We start from the raw sequence: 20,720 nt of genomic DNA on the forward strand, positions 1-20,720 counted from the left end.
GATTATCTGCACCACAGTTATGAAAGTTTCCAGTTCTTGGCTTAATCCTGGGTCTTACCATCGGAGGTCTAACAACTTGATTAGCTACATAATAGATCGGTGCAAGCTCTGGTGTAGAAAAAGTCACAGGTTCTTCCATTGGTGGTGGATGTGAATTATACCAATCTCCTTCTACCATTATTGTAGATGGACTAGGCTCGGCATAGGATGTAACAGGCACTAGTGCTTGTTCATCTATGACTCCCTTTGAATGCATGTACTTTACTGGCACTACACTATGTCCACAGTATGGAGGTTGTTGACCCAACACAGATTGAGGTCTTTCCATACCCATCAGTGATCTGGGGCCATATTAGGTTGATATATGTACATGGGTTGTTGGTGTGGCCTCATAGGCACATATTGAACATTCCCATCATACGTCGTCGGTAATAGCACTCATTGATCTCATGGTTGGTTCTTTTACCCTCGATTGCACACCATTTTTGCGCCCTAATTGGTTATCCTTGTTGAGGTATCCCTTGCCCTAGTCCCCTCATAGGTGCTTTTTGCATGTTATTCATCATTTCATTCATCCTTTTGAGCATGTCTTCTATGGTTGTAAACGGTGCTGCAGCAGCTGTTCCCACTTGTGTTGGTTTGGTGGATGTTGTTTTCTCGCTTAGATAATCCTTAGGGACATCTTCTTCATTGAAAATATCACAATTGTCTCCTAAGTCAATAGCATCTGACACGCACTCTTCTAGGGTCATATGTTTCTTGCTATACAATATAGCATGAAGCTCTTTCTTTAGCAGTTCCTCTAGAAACAATGATACTAGTCTTTCTTCTATAGGTATTTCTAGTTTTGGGCCTCTTGCAATGTATGATTTCATTCTAGTTGCACAATCCCTAACAGACTCATCTTGTTTCTATTTGAAGCTATATATTTGAGCTAGAGTATTGTGTTTGATCCCTATTTTGGAACATACAACTACAAATCCTTGAGCTAATGTATTTAAGTCCATGATTGACCTTGGTTGAATGTTTTGGAACCATGTCAATGCTTTTCCTTCTAATGTCATTCCAAATCCCTCGAATTGAGTATGAAAATAAAATATGCGTTCTGCTCTTAGCACTTGCTTAAAGCTTGCCAAGTGGTCATATAGATCCCCAGATCCACTCTATTTTTTGACCCATTTTTGAAAATCAGTTGTTCTGACACGTCTATTTGGTTCAACTCCCAGTCTCCTGGCAGTTGGTCCTGTTCTGAGTCCTTCAAACTAGTCTGTTGGAAATAGTGACTCATGTAGCCCTGGACTGGCTTTAGTGTCACCCGGTTTCCTTCATAATGAGGTCGTTTCTGGTTTGTTAACATTACTCTCAAAAGATCTCTTGTGGAGTTCATCTCTTGGAATAGTTTCAGGTCCTTAGCCCAATATCCAATCCCTTATGGAGTACCTTTGGTATTTGGTTTGTTCCACCTCCTCAGGACTCATCATAACAAAGTTATTGTTATAAAAATCCCTAAATAGGTAGGTTGGTAGATCTGTTGAACCCTTGTCTTTGATTTTGAAGATATAGATGATCTTCATGGGTGTTAACTGTCTTGATTTGACATGAGAAGTCCAAAGAAGATATTTGACATTTCTATCTTCCCAACAATAGACTCCGATCCTAGGATTATCCTGTTTCAAAGGCTTCAAATCAACTTGATCGTATCCCTTGAGTTCTAAAGTTGGTGGTCCTTCTTTTGTTGCCATATCTAGAATTATGGTATTTACTTCTAACCCCCATTTGTCTATCACATGAGGGTTTTCTACTTGTAAATACTGAGTTCCAATGTTATTCATATACATTTTTCCTTATTTGTTTGCCCTGATTTCCTCTTCAAACTCTATGTCATGGTCATCAATACGAATAGCATACTCTTCATTAGGATCCAGGTAAACCTGAGCTACATGGCAATTAATCTTATAAAAGGTGAGTATGTGCTTATAACGCACTGTCGTTCCGGTTTCTAAACGAGTCGAATAAGAAGACATTTAAGTTATTGATTCCAAAAAAGTGTCTGAGACTTCTTCAAAGATAGTGGCTAAGTGATCTCCTTGATTCACACTCTCTTTGGTGAATACTCTACTAGCAGTCTCCCCAAATATGCCTTGATGTGCTAGTATACGACCAGATCTAAGGTTCATATAGACTTGTGAAGCCCTGGATAGAGTACTTATCATCGGATTGACTTGTTATCAGCTTCTTCTACTTGACTTGATTGCAACTTTTGCCAAGCTTTCAATTCCTTGTCTTCAACCTGATTCCTGTATTAGTTTCAATCAAGTTAGCTATTCTTTCACAAAGACTGTACAATTTATGCTAACTATTGTGATTGGTTTATGTGTATCTCTATAATCTGGAAACTGAGTGAACATGTACTAATTTGGATCTGATTGAACCCAAAACTGTCCGGTGGCCTTGTATTATATTGGTCTAACACTGTACAATCTCAAAAGTCAAAAAGTTTGTCTCTGTATATCAGAAGTAAATAAACGCGATTATTTACTTTTCTCAATTTTTTACACCTTTTGGCTTGTTTTGCCAAGTATGCAACTTGTTAAGGTCTCTGGACAAGTTCCACTTAGTTTGAATAAAATTTGTTTAAGTTATCAACTGTTTCGTTTCCACAGACTCAGTTTTCAAGAATCTGGCTTAAGTCTGACTTTTGTGATCCAAATTTCACCAAATTTGATTTGTGTGGTCTACTTGATATGCTTGACCTTGTGGTATACTCAAATGTGCAAAAATGTCCAATTTTGTAGCAGATGTAGATAATCGTGATTATTTACTTCTACTATTTTTATGCAATTTTTTGCCACAATCTTGACACAGATTTGTTAATCAGCTTAACTTAAGCTCCCTAGCCAAGTTTCATCAAGTTTGGATAATTCTTATTCAAAATGGTTAACAATTCTGTGTCTACAGACTGACTTTATAAATTTGGCCACAATTTTCACTTCAATGATCCAAATCTTACCAAATTTGATTTGTGGACTTAAAATAACATGCTAAAACTAGTGGTATGCTGGGTTGGTCAAAAAAGTTGAGAAATGGGACAAAAGTAAATAATTGTGAGTATTTACTTATGGAAAATTTTTGCATCTTCTTGGTCAACCGAGCATATACACTTGTTTAACACATCAATATAAGCCTCTAAGTCAAGTTTCACTAAGTTTGAACAAAAATTTTCCAATTTACACTCAAGTTCTTGTCAATACAGAATTCAGTTTCTACCAAGTTTTTGGTCAACTTGGTGATTCAAATTCTATGGGCCTTTACAAAATATGTTTGTACACATGCATAGAGTCTCTGGTATCAACCTTGGTCACTTTTAAGCTGAAAGTAAATAATCGCGATTATTTACTTTAGGCCCAAAATGAGCACTTTTTTCAACTTCTTCAGTGGACAGTCTTTTTATAAACTATTTTAAGCCTCTGAGTCAAGTCAAAACTTAATTTGGCCTAAAATGTCAAGAAAAAATAAATAATCTGAGTTTTTGTAAACCCTTGAAATTTTACCTCAACTGCGTCCTTAAGCTTACCCATTGGTTCATACAACTTTTAAAGCATAATCTCCAATCGGTTTCAATGGTGGACAGTCTTCTGGTGCTATTTCTAGCCGTAGACCTAAAATTCTACAACTTCACATAAACAACTCATAATTGATTCTTTTGGATAGAGCAATGTTCTGAGATTCCACCTCGGACTCTACTTACCCTACTCCTAGGTTCTACTGCAATGGGGTTGTGGAAAGTATCCACAAACACTCGTTTTCTTGTTTTTTATGGTTTTTTGAGCCTTGATCTTAAGACTTGTCTCGTCCATCAATCATTCTCAAAATCGTAATCTAATCCTTCAATCCTACAATCCTAAAAGGTACTTAGCAAGTACAATCTACTTCCAAGCTACCTTTACACAGCAAAAGACGACAATCTTAAGCTATGCTATTTTAAAAAGAAAGTTTTGACTCTAGGTGATCTTAGAGGAATTTAAAGGATAACTTCACAAGACGCTCATTTTTTTCTCTAGTTTAGGTCTCTTCAATCCCCAGCAGCGGTGCCAAATGTGGGATGGGTGTCTAGCTTCACTCCTATCTTGCAGACATAGCGAGAACCACGAATATAACTGTCAATCCATGGGATGAAGCTTACTCTACTAGTGTATAGAGGCTACAAGAGGTTGTTAATCTTTTGGAAAACAACAAACAACTCTAACTTAGGCTACACTCAAATGACACAAATCACCAAAAGTTAATCGCTTATCCACAAACAAATCATAACCGTTACAGCATCAAACGACATCCAAACATTACGAAACTTCTAGGACATGTTTATAAGACCTAAGCACACATGATTATGGTCTCAATTCTCACTTTAGGTCAAGTGCAAAAATCACGATTATTAACAGCATTGAGTTTTTGACCTGGTCATTTTCGACCCAGAATGCATCTAAATGCTTAGCAATGATGTCCCAATACCCCGCCTATACTTAGTTTATGATTTTAAAGCTTCAATTCCTACTTATGATGAAATTAGGCCGCGGATCAGCGACACCAAAAGCTACGGAGTACCATGAAATGCTTACATCAATGTGTAGAGCTCTTACCTGCGGTTGCAACGCACCAGATGCACTCCAATGTAACAACTGGGAAGGGAGTAGGAAGCACAAGAAGGAGAGAAGTGAGCGTTGTTAGCTCACGATATGTTTCTATTATCCAAAACTTATAAAATACTTACAAAAATTGGCTTTTATATCTTAGCCAAGGTTTTTATGGTCAAAACTAATAATCTAAGAGCTCTAACTAAAGAAAAAAATCTAACTTATCCGGGCCACACCTTTTACATTGACCACTCTAGCAGGCAAGGGCATGGAAGGTGGACGTATCTGATTTTGGACACAGTATAGAGTCCAATAAGGCTATTACACTCTTGATAGGGTTTTTTGGTGCCTTGCATCCACCATTGTCTTTGCATATGTTGCATTGACATTGGCAAGCTTTTCCATGCAGACCGAATACAGAACTTCACATGTGATTTATGGCATCCTTTAGGAAGGACATTTGAACATGTGAAATGCAGCAGCAAGTATATCGGTCTCTCAATTTTCGCACAAAATATGGCTTCATGTACTCAAATGCACGCTGCCTTATTACAATTTCAGGGTATTGTTCTTTGAAGTTGAGAAAGAGCTCCACCTACAATGAAAAACATATATGGTTAAAGAACATTGAGGTTGATACAATCTGGAAGCTTGTAGCCCCGGCTCATCAATTACACTATTTATCTGAAAAGTAAGAGTTACAATATTCCTGATTCATCAAAATAATAAGTTTTTTTAAAATAAGAGCTCCAAAAAATGTTATCTGAGTTATCCGAGTTAGCTTGCTACTAACAGGACACCTTTAGGATTGGTAAGAATGTGTACCTTACCATAGAGAGCAACCAACTTGGTTGCACATATGATAAATGGGATGAATAAGGTTTTACTACGTGACTTTATTCCTCAAATGACAATGCCTTTCATTGATGATTTTTCTATCAAAGGATATGAATAAGGTGAGAAAAATGAAGCTTTGGATCTCAGGGGGTGCCACAAGTTTGTGGCAAATCACATAAATGATTGTGATATAATTTTGTCTATGTTGGAGGAAGTGAATCTTACTTTTTAGGAAAAAAGTCTGTTTGGTGTCAATGAAGTGGTCATTGTGGGGCACATGTGTGGGCCATATGTTAGGAGACCTTATCCAACAAAGGTAGATGTCATCCAAGAATGAAAGAAACATGCACTAGCATCATTGAGGTTAGAAGGTTTCTAGGAGCATGTGTCTTTTATGTTATTTGGGTTCCACATGCACAAGTAGTTGATCCTCTTTATCAATTGCTTAGAAAAAATCAAAAATGTAAATGGAGAGATGCACATATATAAGGCATGAAAAAGCTAAAGAAATTTTTCCAGTCGGCACCAAATTTGAGAAAGGTAAACTATGAGTGTAAAAGGCCAGTAATTGTGACAATAGACACCATTCCTACATGAATTGAATGGGAAATAGGGCAAAATGATGAAAGACACAGGTATGTGGTGAGATTTGGAAAAAGGGTACTAAAGAAACTATCCACAAATAAAGAGAGAGTTGTTAGAGTTCCACTATCAAAGTGGTAGCTACCTTTCCCAAGAATACCATGGTAGATAGCATGAGACTAGTAACTAGCAGGTTGATAGTGGTAGCTACCAATCTATAAGGAACACCATGGAAAATTGGTGGCAACCACTATCGGTCTAGTAGCTACCTTTACCAATGACATCATGAAAGCTACCAATGTTTGATAGTGGTAATTATAAGAATCACAATGGTAGCTACTAATCCTGATACCAACCCTAAGAGAGAGAGCATGTGGAGTTAGATACCTATCTGTGATGGTGGTTGCTATCAAGATTGGGGGGGTCTGGCTATCACGTGAGTGCAACATAAGAGATTATTAAATTTTCTTTTTTCTCACATTTTCACATACAAAAGGAAGATAGACAAGTCAAGGGAAAATTGGTTTTGACCCCACAAACGATTATTAAACTTTATGATTTCTCACATTGCTTTGTCCCTTTATATTATCATAAAAGAGTATGAAGTAACGTTAACAAATTTGAACAGGATAGCAATCATAAAATTCAAGACTACTAGAGATATCTTTGCTAATGTATACCGAATTAGGTCTCCCAAACTGTACTATGATATGGATGTAGAAGGCCATGTGTAAAATCATCATAAAAAGCATGTCATTATGTGAGAAATCCAACATGCGGCTCAAGATCCAACATCCACCCACATGTTAGTCAAAAACCCAAGAGTGTGTCTTCAAGACCCAGGGCGTCCACTAGGAAATATGTAAGATAGCACGTGCGAACAAAATAAGTGATTTATAACTAGGTACATTTACAAAAAAAATGTACTTACATAAAGGGTTTTTTAATTGAGAAAATGAAAATTTTCATACATAAAGGCTAGTTTTTTTACAAAAATGCATACGTAAGGGATACATACAATACTTGAAGATCTACAAGTAATGGATTATTTAAATAGTTTTTGTTCACACGTGCTATATGCAATTTTTACATAGGAGACCCCTGGGCTTCAAGATGGAGATGGACCATCAAAATCTAACAATGATAACCATTCATATTCTATCAAAGTGCCTGTGTCTTAATTTGTAGGTTATCCTCATGTAAACCAGTTACTTTCTATGTACAAGAAAAAAAATCTTCTATGTCCTACAATGGGCCGTTGAAACACATATTTCATCTTTTCTTATCGTGCCTATGTCCCAAAATTTTGAAAAAAATAAGTAGCATTTTGTTTATATTCCGACATATAACCAAAAAGATCCATAAAATGCCATCTCTTGCAAGACCCTCTTAGGAGGTTGACGGCATCAAAACACGAATAAAATCCAAAACTTTGTTTACATTCCAATCATCATTTCAAATGATCCACAGACTACTATCTCACAACAGATGCTCACACGAGGTCGAAGGCATGAAGACTTTATGATTAGACCATCAATCTATATTATCAAAATAAGAATGCAATTATTTTAAGAAATTCAAACAAGGAAGTAGTCATCCTGCTCACGAATGTTCATTCACGAAAGTATTATCACAGTTTATAGCACATGCAATTATTAGTGCTAAAGGATCCCAAATCTGGTCTACCAGATCCATGTTGATAGGTAGATATTTGAGTATCTTTTTGTAGTCAGCATGTAATAGTTTAAGAAAACACCATAACTAAAACCATGTTTATGCTCAAAGCCCAAACAATGTTTATTCTCAGCACAAAGTAAAAATCCACAAGGACTACCTATCGTTACAATCTAGAGCACCTTCATCCATATATTGAAGTACATTCAAAAGGCCAGATATACTCACAATAGAACGCAAGGGATGGAAAGATCTTAATACCCTCTCATACTGGTAAGGCAGAATATTGCAAGATAACCATTCTTTATCAAAAACACAAATTCTCAAATTATTGAGTAGGTGTAAAAGCACCTACATGTATGGTGATCTAGTTTTGGTCATGGATTATCGACCTAGTGCAGAGATGAATAATGCTATTCTTCTAAATTTTGGAGGGGGCAAGGCAAAGAAGTGAACCCAATGCAAATATGTCGACATTTGTCATCATCTGAATGGGGTCAAGCTTGCTCGTAGAGAATCATCCTTGTGATACCCTGAGAGCAAACCGTATCCTCATGAGTAGTGCAACAAAAAAGGGTTTAGCTTCCAAGTTGCCGACGTCTGATAGCTTGGATGCATGTGGGGCTATGCAAAAGAGATAGTAAGACCAAGCATGCATATGTACTGATTTGAGGAAAAAAATTTGAATCAAATGTGTAAAATGTGTGTGTCATTGGTGATGTACATCTTTGCATTAGAGCACGCACGCACGAGTGTGTAAGTGCAGCCTCATGTTAGCCTCGCATGATAGTCACGGGTATGAGAGTAGTGAAAAGAAGGGTATGCAGTGAGGGAGGTTGAAAATTGTGAGGGAAGAGCTTGCGAGGAGGGATGATGTAGATAGTGAGGCAAGATGATGGGTAAGCAGGTTGATCAGAATCCCGGACAAGGGTGAGCACGATTAGTATCAAAAAATGCATACGACCTCGCTGGTAGGAGAGAGTGGTGAGAGAGGGAGTTAGGGAGAAACAACTTCTAATGTGGGTAGTGGTAGTTGCTACAACCTTGCTAGCCCCTGCTTTGAAACTATGAGGTCTACCTATTGTTAGATGGATCCTTCAATTCCCACAAGAGGTTCATCAAATTACTCAACTGCCAAATTATTTAATAATGTATGACACCTTGGTGATATAAAGTAGACATTCACTATCCAAGTCTTCATAAAGGACTACAAGCCTGCATTTATGTGTGTGTAGACCCTTAGGTAAATACGAACAAGCAAGTCGGGACATAGCTAAAACCTTGAAGAGAGAGCACGGTCATGGGTCATCGATTGATTGTGATAGATAGTGGCCACTAAATTGTATGATAGTTTGGTCACTATTATCTAGAATGTGTGTGTGTGTGTGTGTGTGTGTGTGTGTGTGTGTGTGTGTGTGTGTGTGTGGAGAGAGAGAGAGAGAGAGAGAGAGTACCAAAAAGGCTTGTACAAGGTGAAAGCCTGTATGGGTGGTACACTTTTAAATTTGGAAAGTTGTTGCTTTTCAATAGCTTTTTTGTCAAAAGTGGGGACAAGTAAAATTTGTACAAATCATTTAGATTCTACTTTGAAGAGCTATCTAGCTTTTTTTCCACCCACTCATGCTTTCATCGTGTAACGGTGACGGGAGCAAAGAAAACCCCGAACCCCGATGGCCTCTAAAACACCGGGGACCGAATGGCGTGCCTCGAGCCTGTCATGGTAAAGCAAACAGGGGGCACCACCTAGCTTCAGCGGCTAGGACGCAAACAACACACCACCATAACAAAGTTTTCATCCAAGAGAGATGGATGCTTGGGAGTAATGATAAAAAGGAAAGGGAATGAGATCAAGTGAGAGAGAGAGAGAGAGAGAGAGAGTGAGTGAGGGAGGGGGTATAGCGGCTTAGTACTTAGGCATCACAAAAGGATGGCGAATCCGCACACCCTTCACACATACACAAGCTCACTCCAAAACACAAGATTAGGTGGCGATTCCGCACACCTCACATGGGAAAAACATTGCAAGAAAACATACTCACAAAACCTCAAGCTTTATTTAGAGAATTAGGCGATGAAATGGGGAGCATAGGGTAGGGGAATGAGAAGGGAGAGAGTGGTAGAGCACATGGCGGATAGGTGGGAGTTGATGGCGAAGACTCGCACGAGGATTATGGCCATCATCCTTCATTTAGTTGCCCTTCATCTTCCATAGCAAAGGGTGTAGAGGTCATGCTCAAGACGAGCATGGTGATTGCGGTGATGGTGATGGTGTGGGTGTGTGTGTGTGCACTAGGCACACACACTGCATAGTGTGTTCTTTGGTGATGTTGTGTGTTTTTGTGTGATGGTGACCCCTCTTTATATAGGGGAGGAGGGGGGGGAGAAATTCTAGAATTTAGAAATGAAGAAATCATTATCTACATAGGCCATGTGACTGTGGGCCCCACTTGTCTGGCTGTGTGTATATGTGCCAGAACAGTAGTCTCATGAGAGAGAGACTAAGAGAGAGAGATGGGTTGATGAAAAAAAGTGAGAGGTGACATGGAGAATAAAGTAATTACAAGAGGGGAGAGAGAGGAGTGTGTTCAGAGGTGAATCTTTGTGCAGATGTGTGTGAACACAAGAAAAATCAGGTAACCACCGGGTGGAGATGGATCTGTGGGCACCGTTTTTAGTGAAACTGAGTGTGTGTGAGTGTGGGGGAGGTTATTTAGCTACAAGACAAGAGACATGGCGCCCTTTAGAGAGAGGGGGGGGTATTTGGGTCATGGGATATGATAGGAGAGAGAAAGGGGGGGTGGGGTATACTATTTTGGAAGATAGGGTAAGTTGCATGTGAGTTAGGGTGCATTATTGGTGAGTTAGAATGCATTATTGGTGAGAGGTGGGGTAGCTTGAGGGGAGAGAGAAAGGAGAAAGGACAAGGGGAAGAGAGAGGGGGTTGACCTTTTGAGTGGAGGAGAGGAAAAGGGACACACGGCGGGGCAACAGTGAAGAAAAAGGAGGCAAGGTGGGGATGGGCTGCCCCGCAGGCATGAGGTGGCCTATTTTACCTTTCTCATATATTTACATAATCATACTTTATTTTTTTCTTACTTTTTTCCAATGTCTTTTATCACTCCCTCCCTAAGAGGGGGTTTTCATGGGGTGGGGACGAGACAAGAGGGGTATGGGAGCTTGGCTTGTGAAAAGCCCCCATCATTAGCCCTCCCCTTTTGGCTAGAGGCATTCATGTCTCTAGCTCATCTGTTTGATCATTATCGTCGGAGGTGGCGGCTGATGGTGTGCCCTCATCTGGAATGTCAATAGGTGGAGCCTGGTCAAATCGAAGAAAATAAGGTTTAAGTCGCCAACCATTTACCCTGGTTTTATGAAGTTTTCCATCAGACTCCATAAGTTGGTAGCTTCCATTGGCATACTTTTTCCTGACGATGAAAGGACCTTCCCATCGGAGTAGGAGTTTCTTATCCTTGCGCGTGTCAAAGTGATTGTCGTAGCGGAGCACCAACATTCCTTTCTTCAATTCTTTTTTCCGGAGATGCTCGTTAAAGCTAAGCCGTCTATGCTCTACTTGTGCTGCATAATAATTTATTGCTTCTTCTCTGTCCAGCTGCAGTCTTTCCAAGTTGATGATGTGATCTCTCAAATGCATGTTGGGCTGTTGAAGCTGGCTTGCCATTACTCTGAGACTTTGTAGTTGCACTTCAATGGGCAAGATTGCTTCCTTACCAAATACTAGATGATACGGTGTGAATCCCAAGGATGTACGAAATGAAGTTCTGTAGGCCCATAAAGCTGGTAGTAGATACTTATCCAAGTCTCCAGGATGATTGTTTACCTGCTTGGTAATAATTTTAGAAACCATTCCATTTACCTTTTCAACTAGGCCATTACATTGAGGGTAATATGGTGAAGAGTGCCTCCTTGTAATGCCCAGTTTCTGCATTAATTCTCCTACCAAGTCTGCTCTGAAACCTGGCCCTCTATCAAAGATTATCTCTAAAGGTGTGCCAAACCTACAGCATATGTGCTCGTAGATAAATTTAGCTACCTCTACCGCTGTGATTCTAGTGGTGGTTGTAGCCTCTGCCCATCTAGTCATGTAGTCGACCCCCATGATAATGTAGAATTTTCCTGAGTTGGCCCTAGGTAATGGCCCAATGACATCGATACCCCATTTTTCAAATGGGCCATATGAGAAAATAGGTGTCTGTGGTTCAAGCATAAGTGACCTAGTGCCAGCCTTTTGACACAACTTACATGTTTTGCACCAGTGGTGTACATCACGATTGAGGCTAGGCCATATGAAGCCTGCCTGCAAGATTTTCCTACTTGTTATGTTTAGGGCAAAGTGACCACCACAAACCCCGTCGTGACAGCTAGCAATTACTCTCGTGATTTCCTGAGAGAGAGGGACCTTCCTGAGTATTTGGTCCTTACCCTTACAGTACAAACTGTCATTGATGAGTCGATACCTTGTGGCCTTTCGCGTCAGCCATTGCTTCTGTCCCTTTGTTAAATCTGATGGGCATTCCCCTGTTTCCAAAAAATGCATGATGTCAGGCAAGGCATCACTTCCTTGAAATAGAGGGAGCTTTAGTTTTATTGCTCCAACCACCACTTCCTGTAGTCTTTCACTTGCTAGGGCATCTGCTTCTTGGTTTTGAGCCCTTGGGATATGGTGTATTTGAACTTCTTCAAACTTACCCAACAAGGTTTTTACACCACTTAAGTGAGTCCTTAAACTAGGATTCTTGCATGTCCATGCTCCATTTACTTGCCTTACCAAAAGTAGAGCATCCCCAAATACATTAAGGCGTTGTACACCTTGCGAGACGCACCATTGTAGACCCTTGGTTAGTGCTGCATACTTAGCTTCATTGTTAGAATGTGAATCTAACAATTGGCCCAACGAAAATACCTTTGTCCCTTTGTCATCAAAGACCACTATGCCTGCAGCTGCTTTGTCGGACGCTCACTTGTAGGCTCCATCAAAGTAGAGAGAGTATGCTCCTTCTGCCATCGGTGGTACTGGAGGTAATCGGACTTCTCCTTCCTTAGATTGCTTCTCCTTCCTTTCAAAGACTTGGTAGGTCATGAGTCCCCCCAAACTTGCCCTTGTCGTGCTTTCTACCTGTACCGTGTAGTCAAACTCTTGCAGACGAACTAGCCATTTAGTAATTCTAGCAGACACATCCATGTGTTATACAACATAGGGAAATATTTCATCCGTGGTTAGAATCACAAATTACTTAGGCAGCAAATATGACCTAAACTTTGTAGTTGCAAATCTAAGAGCTAGGACTAAGTGTTCCACATGGGTGAAACCTTTCTCTCCTGCTGTCATCATTCGACTAGAGAATTAGATTGGCCTCATGAAAGATGTCGTCGTATCCTTTTGGAGTAGCACAGCCCCCAATGAGTCATCACCAACACTTGAGGTGACATAGAATTTTTCATCCCACTTAGGTGGTGAGACAGTTGGCAGAGTGGCTAAGACCTCCTTTACCTTGTTGTAGTGATGTTCGCTTTCCTCGTCCCAAGTGAAAGTTGATCTTTGAGTGAGTTGTTGCAGTGGTAGAACAAGTTGTGATAGTAGATGTATGAATCTACTTAAGTACCTCACCTTCTGTAGAAAAGAGACCAGTTGACGTGCGGTCGTTGGTGAAGGTAGGGCTATGAGTGCGGACACCTTACTTGGGTCGGCATTGATACCTTTTGCTGAAATTTCATGGCCTAGTAGAATGACTTTACTCTCCCCAATGTGGCATTTATCCACATTTAATTGCCCACCTAGGCTCTACAACCAGGCCAAACCTTCAGTTACCTTTTCTAAATGTGAAATACGGGAGCTATATATACAAAAATCATCAATGAACACTCTTATGGATGTTCCAAAGAACGGTTGAAAAACATATGTGACATATCTTTGGAATGTGGCAGGTGCATTTGTGAGACCAAACGGCATAACCCTGTATGCAAAACAACCCCATGGCGTGATAAAAGTGGTTTTTAGCTGATCTTCCAAGGCTATGCGTATTTGAAAGTATCCAGAATAACCATCACAGACGGTATAGCATTCAAAACCCGCTACTTCATTCAGAATTTCATCCAAGAAAGGGAGAGGAAAGTGGTCTCTCTTTGTAGCTGCATTTAGTGGTTTGTAGTCAACACAGACCCTCCACTTACCATTCTTTTTAGGCGTCACCACTACGGGTGACACCCATTCTGAGTTTTCTACAGGATAGATGAATCCCGCCTCCAGCAGTTTCCTTACCTCGGCCAAGAGTGCCTTTTCTTGTATGACCCCCAATCGTCGTAGCTTTTGCACAACTGGTTTTACCCCTTCGTTCAGCTTAATATGATGTTCCACCACTATAATGCCTGTGATTCTTTCATAGTTGTCAATGAACAGGTTAGGAAATCCCATCAACATTTGCAAAAAACTATCTTTCTCCTCAAGTGTTAATTCCGTAGACAACATACCCTTCAACCTACTTTCTCCTAGGCCAGGTGATTTTCTCTCCTCTTCATTGGGTTTCCCTTTTGGTGATGGATCACCAGTTGTGCTTACCCTTTGTGGATCCTTCATAATGATACCCATCACATCAACGGAACTGTCACTTTCGTCGGTGGATGTGGTCTCCTCCTCAGAACTGGAAGATTCGCTAGTGGTTTCATCTGCCGATGTTTCCAGATTCATTTGCTTCTGCTTGCCAATCCTCATGTCGTAGTAGATTGTCTCCCCTTTCTTACCGGTCATGCGTAGAAGGCCAGTACCCCAGTCTTGTTTTTCCTTCATGGCCATCAACCATGGCCTTACCAAAATTAGTGGATAGCCCTCCCCCTTAGTAGGCATTACAAAGACATCTACCTCTACCTCAGTGTTGAAAGCTTTGATTTTCACGGCACTTACCACACCCACACACTTTACTTTTGCGTTGTTTGCCATCTTTGCCTTGCATAGAGAAGGCCTGTCAACCTCGAGCCCTAATCGAAGCATCATAGCTTCGCTCATTACACAAATTTGTGCACCTCCATCAATGTAGGTGTTTCCAACCCTCTTTCCTTCTATGTTTACGTCGACAATTGGAAGGATGTCATCCATGTTGCATCCCAAAATTGCTCCGGCTACCTTTGTTTTGGAGCATCTTGTACTTACCATTTTAGACCATTGTCGCCTTACTTTTGGTGCAAGATGTAGCAGCTGTGGCCATGTAATCTTCGGTCCTTGCTCTGCCACATCCAATGTTAGATCATAGGGCTTAGAACTTTCCCCTAGCTGGAAGTCGGTGATGCCCAATTTCCATCGTGGCCTGGATGGCCTCTTGCTAGTTTCTCCTCTCATGCTTCTCTCATCATCTTATTGTGTAGCTTTCTCCCTCCTAGCTCTTTTCACAGTCATGGCTTCAAGTGGTTCTAAAAAGGTTACCCTCTCAATACCCTTGTCCCTCTCCTTTTCTCGGGGTGGATCCACTACTATGGCTTTTCCTTTCTCTTCTAGCCTTATGATGTTTACAGGGCGATCAGGTGGTGGGGCTGGTGGAAGAGGTGGGATGGATGCTTGTAGTGGTGTCTGGGGTGGACGTAGAATTTGTGTTGGTGGGGGTGGCGCTCGGGGTGGGGGTGTTCTTTCTCTAGGGGGTGACAATTGGTTCCTCCTACCTCCTCCATTATAGTTTTGTCGTGGTTTGGGACAGTAGTACATACCATGACCGTCTTCTCCGCAGTTGTAGCAATGATACTCCCTGTTTTGTCGTCGTGCTCTTCCAGGGTCTTGATCTCTTTCTTGAATCCTCCCTTGTTGTATTAAGTGGACAGACAAATTCTGCAGTTGGTCAGTAATATGGGCCAACATATCTTGTTGGTCATCTCTTACCCGAAGAGCCGGTGGTGGTGGTGGAATGGTGGTTGTCGTAGTTGCTGGTCGACGCGATGTTCCTGATTCTGTTGACTCGGTTTCTTTGGCTTTCATTCGCAGCTTCTTGTCTTTAAGGCGAGCAATCTCAACGGCTAACTCGTACGTAGCCGGGAATCTACCTTTCACCTTCTCCTTGAGAAGCGGCCATAAGCCATGCATGAACCGATCTTTTTTTAGGAAATCGGGTGCAGCTTCCCCCCTAGTCAGTGACTCAATCCACCGTTCCCACAAATCCACAAATTTGGACTCATAGGTGGCATATTCTAAAAGACCCTCCTGCTTCAAGTCTCTCAACTTGTCCCACAACTTTTCTGAAGTGGTACCTCCCCCAAAGCGCCTCTTAAAAGCGGTTTTTAAGGGTTCCCAGTCATCCTTGGTTGCTTGTGGAAGTGCATTGTACCATGGTCTAGCTTCTAGCTTCATGAGATGCTTAAAGATTCTAACCCGGGATTCATCCGTATCTTTGTTGCTCACTACACATGCTACTTCAAAGTCATCTAGGAAGTCTGTTACCAAATCCTCCCCCTTCTTTCCTTTAAATGTTGGAAATGCTACACTTGCCATGATTACTGAGAGAGAGCTAGAAAGACACACTTCTTAACTTGCAAAAGTTTTTTTCTTCTTTACAAGGAGGCGTGTATACCCTCTTATACTAGGACATAGATTAAAACTTCAAACGGTACATTGCCTTGTACCAAAGGTAAAACAAATGGTTGATCTGATGCCAGAACCTCCAAAAACCGCTCCCCACCCGGCATGGTGTCAATGACGTGCTGGTAGTGAGCCTTCAAATCCAGTATTACCTTGATTGAGCGTACACGTGTTGGTATGTGTGATCTATCTTGAGGTAGGTTGTACTGATTCATGTGAAGCTTAGAGGTGCTTAGTCACTGTCCAAGCTTGTGGGAGAGGGTGGTGTTCTTTCTTGAAACAAACTCAGTAGATCCCTAGTTTCTCTAGTGAGAGTGTGAGCCAATGCTTCCGTTATCTGTGCTGCAGCATCAGGTGCGACTTGAAAACTGACTGTGATAATTACCTCGGTGACTTGAGTTACCCGATTCTCAAAGTAGAATAGTGTTGATTCTCTATTGTGTAGAGCTCCTTCCATTTTGTTGTTGTGGGTTGGTTGTAGGTTGCGGACATGGTTTCGACCTTCTCCTTCTTCTTCTTGGCACTTGGCCTATGTATATCCACTGGGTTTTGCGTGTTGATTGACTCTCCCACTGCAAATCGATTACCGTTACGCCTGGCACTCGAGCTTCGATGGAGATGCGGGGTTCGTCTAGTTGTGCTTGGAGCTCTTCTTCTTCTGTCGTCCAATTAGCAAATCTTGCTAGCCATTCATCCATTCACAATAGTTTAAGGGTTTCAGTCTTGTAAACTGAAGGGTTTCATGAAAAGATCCTCAATGGGGGCACCAAATGACGGGAGCAAAGCGAACCTCGAACCCCGATGGCCTCTAAAACACCGGGGACCGAATGGCGCGCCTCGAGCCTGTCATGGTAAAGCAAACAGGGGGCACCACCTAGCTTCAGCGGCTAGGACGCAAACAACACACCACCATAACAAAGTTTTCATCCAAGAGAGATGGATGCTTGGGAGTAATGATGAAAAGGAAAGGGAATGAGATCAAGTGAGAGAGAGAGAGAGAGAGAGAGAGTGAGGGAGGGGGTATAGCGGCTTAGTACTTAGGCATCACAAAAGGATGGCGAATCCGCACACCCTTCACACATACACAAGCTCACTCCAAAACACAAGACTAGGTGGCGATTCCGCACACCTCACATGGGCAAAACATTGCAAGAAAACATACTCACAAAACCTCAAGCTTTATTTAGAGAATTAGGCGATGAAATGGGGAGCATAGGGTAGGGGAATGAGAAGGGAGAGAGTGGTAGAGCACATGGCGGATAGGTGGGAGTTGATGGCGAAGACTCGCACGAGGATTATGGCCATCATCCTTCATTTAGTTGCCCTTCATCCTCCATAGCCAAGGGTGTAGAGGTCATGCTCAAGATGAGCATGGTGATTGCGGTGATGGTGATGGTGTGGGTGTGTGTGTGTGCACTAGGCACACACAGTGCATAGTGTGTTCTTTGGTGATGTTGTGTGTTTTTGTGTGATGGTGACCCCTCTTTATATAGGGGAGGAAGGGGGGGAGAAATTCTAGAATTTAGAAATGAAGAAATCATTATCTACATAGGCCATGTGACTGTGGGCCCCACTTGTCTGGCTGTGTGTATATGTGCCAGAACAGCAGTCTCATGAGAGAGAGACTAAGAGAGAGAGATGGGTTGATGAAAAAAAGTGAGAGGTGACATGGAGACTAAAGTAATTACAAGAGGGGAGAGAGAGGAGTGTGTTCAGAGGTGAATCTGTGTGCAGATGTGTGTGAACACAAGAAAAATCAGGTAACCACCGGGTGGGGATGGGTCTGTGGACACCTTTTTTAGTGAAACTGAGTGTGTGTGAGTGTGGAGGAGGTTATTTAGCTACAAGACAAGAGACATGGCGCCCTTTAGAGAGAGGGGGGGGTATTTGGGTCATGGGATATAATAGGAGAGAGAAAGGGGGGGTGGGGTATACTATTTTGGAAGATAGGGTAAGTTGCATGTGAGTTAGGGTGCATTATTGGTGAGTTAGAATGCATTATTGGTGAGAGGTGGGGTAGCTTGAGGGGAGAGAGAAAGGAGAAAGGACAAGGGGAAGAGAGAGGGGGTTGACCTTTTGAGTGGAGGAGAGGAAAAGGGACACACAGCGGGGCAACAGTGAAGAAAAAGGAGGCAAGGTGGGGATGGGCTGCCCCGCAGGCATGAGGTGACCTATTTTACCTTTCTCATGTATTTACATAATCATACTTTATTTTTTTCTTACTTTTTCCAATGTCTTTTATCACTCCCTCCCTAAGAGGGGGTTTTCATGGGGTGGGGACGAGAGAAGAGGGGTATGGGAGCTTGGCTTGTGAAAAGCCCCCATCAACGGCTTTGGATCTTGGTGAGCATCTCTCTCTCTCTTTTGACAATTCTATTATTAAATTCACATAAATGTTTCCCACCATCTTTAGATTTGGGGTGTAGCTACCACCTTGCTAGTCGTGTCCAAGACACACGTAGTAGATCGCGGTATTATGCATGCTTCAAACATTTGTCCTCGCGTAACTCGTATAATCAAAAACGACATGTAAGGATGTTGAACTAGATTTCATACATTCAGTTAAGCTATTAAAGGAGGATAATTGTAGAGAAGGAGAAAGAATAAGTCACCATGACCAACCATTTTCATGTGGACCATGACAATGGTGTGTCTTTAGATCATTATTTTTTGACTTTACCTATCATAAAATCCAATATCTAACCAACCCAAATGATTTTCTCATATTAAACTTATCATTTAATGTGGGGGAATAAACGGGAACAAGGGTTATAGACATGTGCTTACAGATCTATCTCAACATGAGGCCAATGGTAAATGGGTCCAAATGAGAGATGGTATGTCAAAGTGTGAGGCATCCATTTTGGAATGGTGTCGTAGGGTAAAAAGGGATCCTCTATCCACTAAGAAACAATGACTAATGACTAAGGCTTATAGAATATAGACATGTGCTTACAGATCTATCTCAACATGGGGCCGATGGTAAATGGGTCCAAATGAGAGATGGTATGTCAAAGAGTGAAGCATCCATTTTGAAATGATTTCGTAAGGTAAAAAGGGATCCTCTACCTGCTAAGAAACACTAACTAATGACTAAGTCTTTATCACTTCTACCTCATAGTCGAGGATGATTATGATTTCAAGAGAGAGGTAATGTCATAAAATCTAATGTCTAACCAAACCAAATGATTTTTTCATATGAAATTGATCATTTAATGTAGGGGAATAAACGGGAACAATTATAATATTAACATGTTCTTGTAGATCTATCTCAACATAGGGCCAATGCTAAAGGGATCCAAAAGAGAGATGGTCTATCAAAGAGCAAGGCTAGCCAATGGAGCTTAAATACCTTAGTGTTAGCTTCATTGAATACGTCCAAAAGTTAGTGCTAAAAGTCCTTTGACCTTAGGTAAGCTAGGTTTGTTCTTGAGGTGGGAACCCGACCCAAGCTTGAGGTGCTTGTCGTGCTTGATGACTAAGGTTCTTGAGGTGTTTGTCATGCTTTCTGACTAAGATTCTTGAGGTGCTTGTCGTGCTTGCTGACTAACATGCTTGAGGTGCTTGTGGTTCTTTCTAACTAGGGAGCTTGAGGTGCTTGTCGGAACAATACCCAAGCTTGAGGTGCTTTGTCCTCCTAACTAACTAAGGTGCTTGTGTTTTAAAAGTCAACAGCATCCCTTACAAGAGAGGGAGAGATCCCTAAAGCTAGGGGGATGAGAGAGAACACACACACACACAAGGTAAACCCTAGCCTCAAGAGGCAGCAAGGACACATGTCAAGCCCCTACCCATGTTGCCCTCGTGGTGTGCCTAAAGCCTATTGGTTGGCCTCCCAAGGGGTCCAATGATAAATTAGTTAATTTAATTAATTGATTTTGCATTTATCAAGTCCTCTCTCTCTCAAAGGGGAAAGGGGGACACTTGTCCCAAGGCTACCCTTGTTACTTGATATGCCTCTTGCATGTGATTAGCTAGGCTTGGAGGGGTCCAATGAGCTTCAAGCATGAGCTACAAAGGGGGGTTGACCAAAGCAATAAGGGGGGTTTCTTGGGGGGTATACTCTCCCACACACACGCTCATTGTGTGAAGTGCAAAGTGCAAGAGCTCCATCTCCTTCGCCAAGCTAGTAGGGAAGTTGAGAGCCTACACCAACACTCTTGGATATGGAATGCAAATCCAACCAAGAGCCATGCTTCAATGCTTAATCTTTCCATCTTCTCCATCTTCGTTACTATGTTGTATCCTAGAAAGAAGAGTGATGATAAGTGAGAACTATTTCTTTCTCCTATGGAATGTTTCTTCTTCCTCTTCCCTACCCTCATTCCCTGCTAGCTCTCTCCACCTTCGAAGGTGTTTGAGGCCTTGGGATTGAGGCTCGGGATAGTTAATTCTTTTTGAAAATTTTATGCTATGCTCATGAT

The sequence above is a fragment of the Adiantum capillus-veneris genome, chromosome 26, assembly GCF_014529385.1.
Source record: "Adiantum capillus-veneris isolate H3 chromosome 26, ASM1452938v2, whole genome shotgun sequence".
In the NCBI taxonomy this organism is placed as follows: domain Eukaryota; kingdom Viridiplantae; phylum Streptophyta; class Polypodiopsida; order Polypodiales; family Pteridaceae; genus Adiantum; species Adiantum capillus-veneris.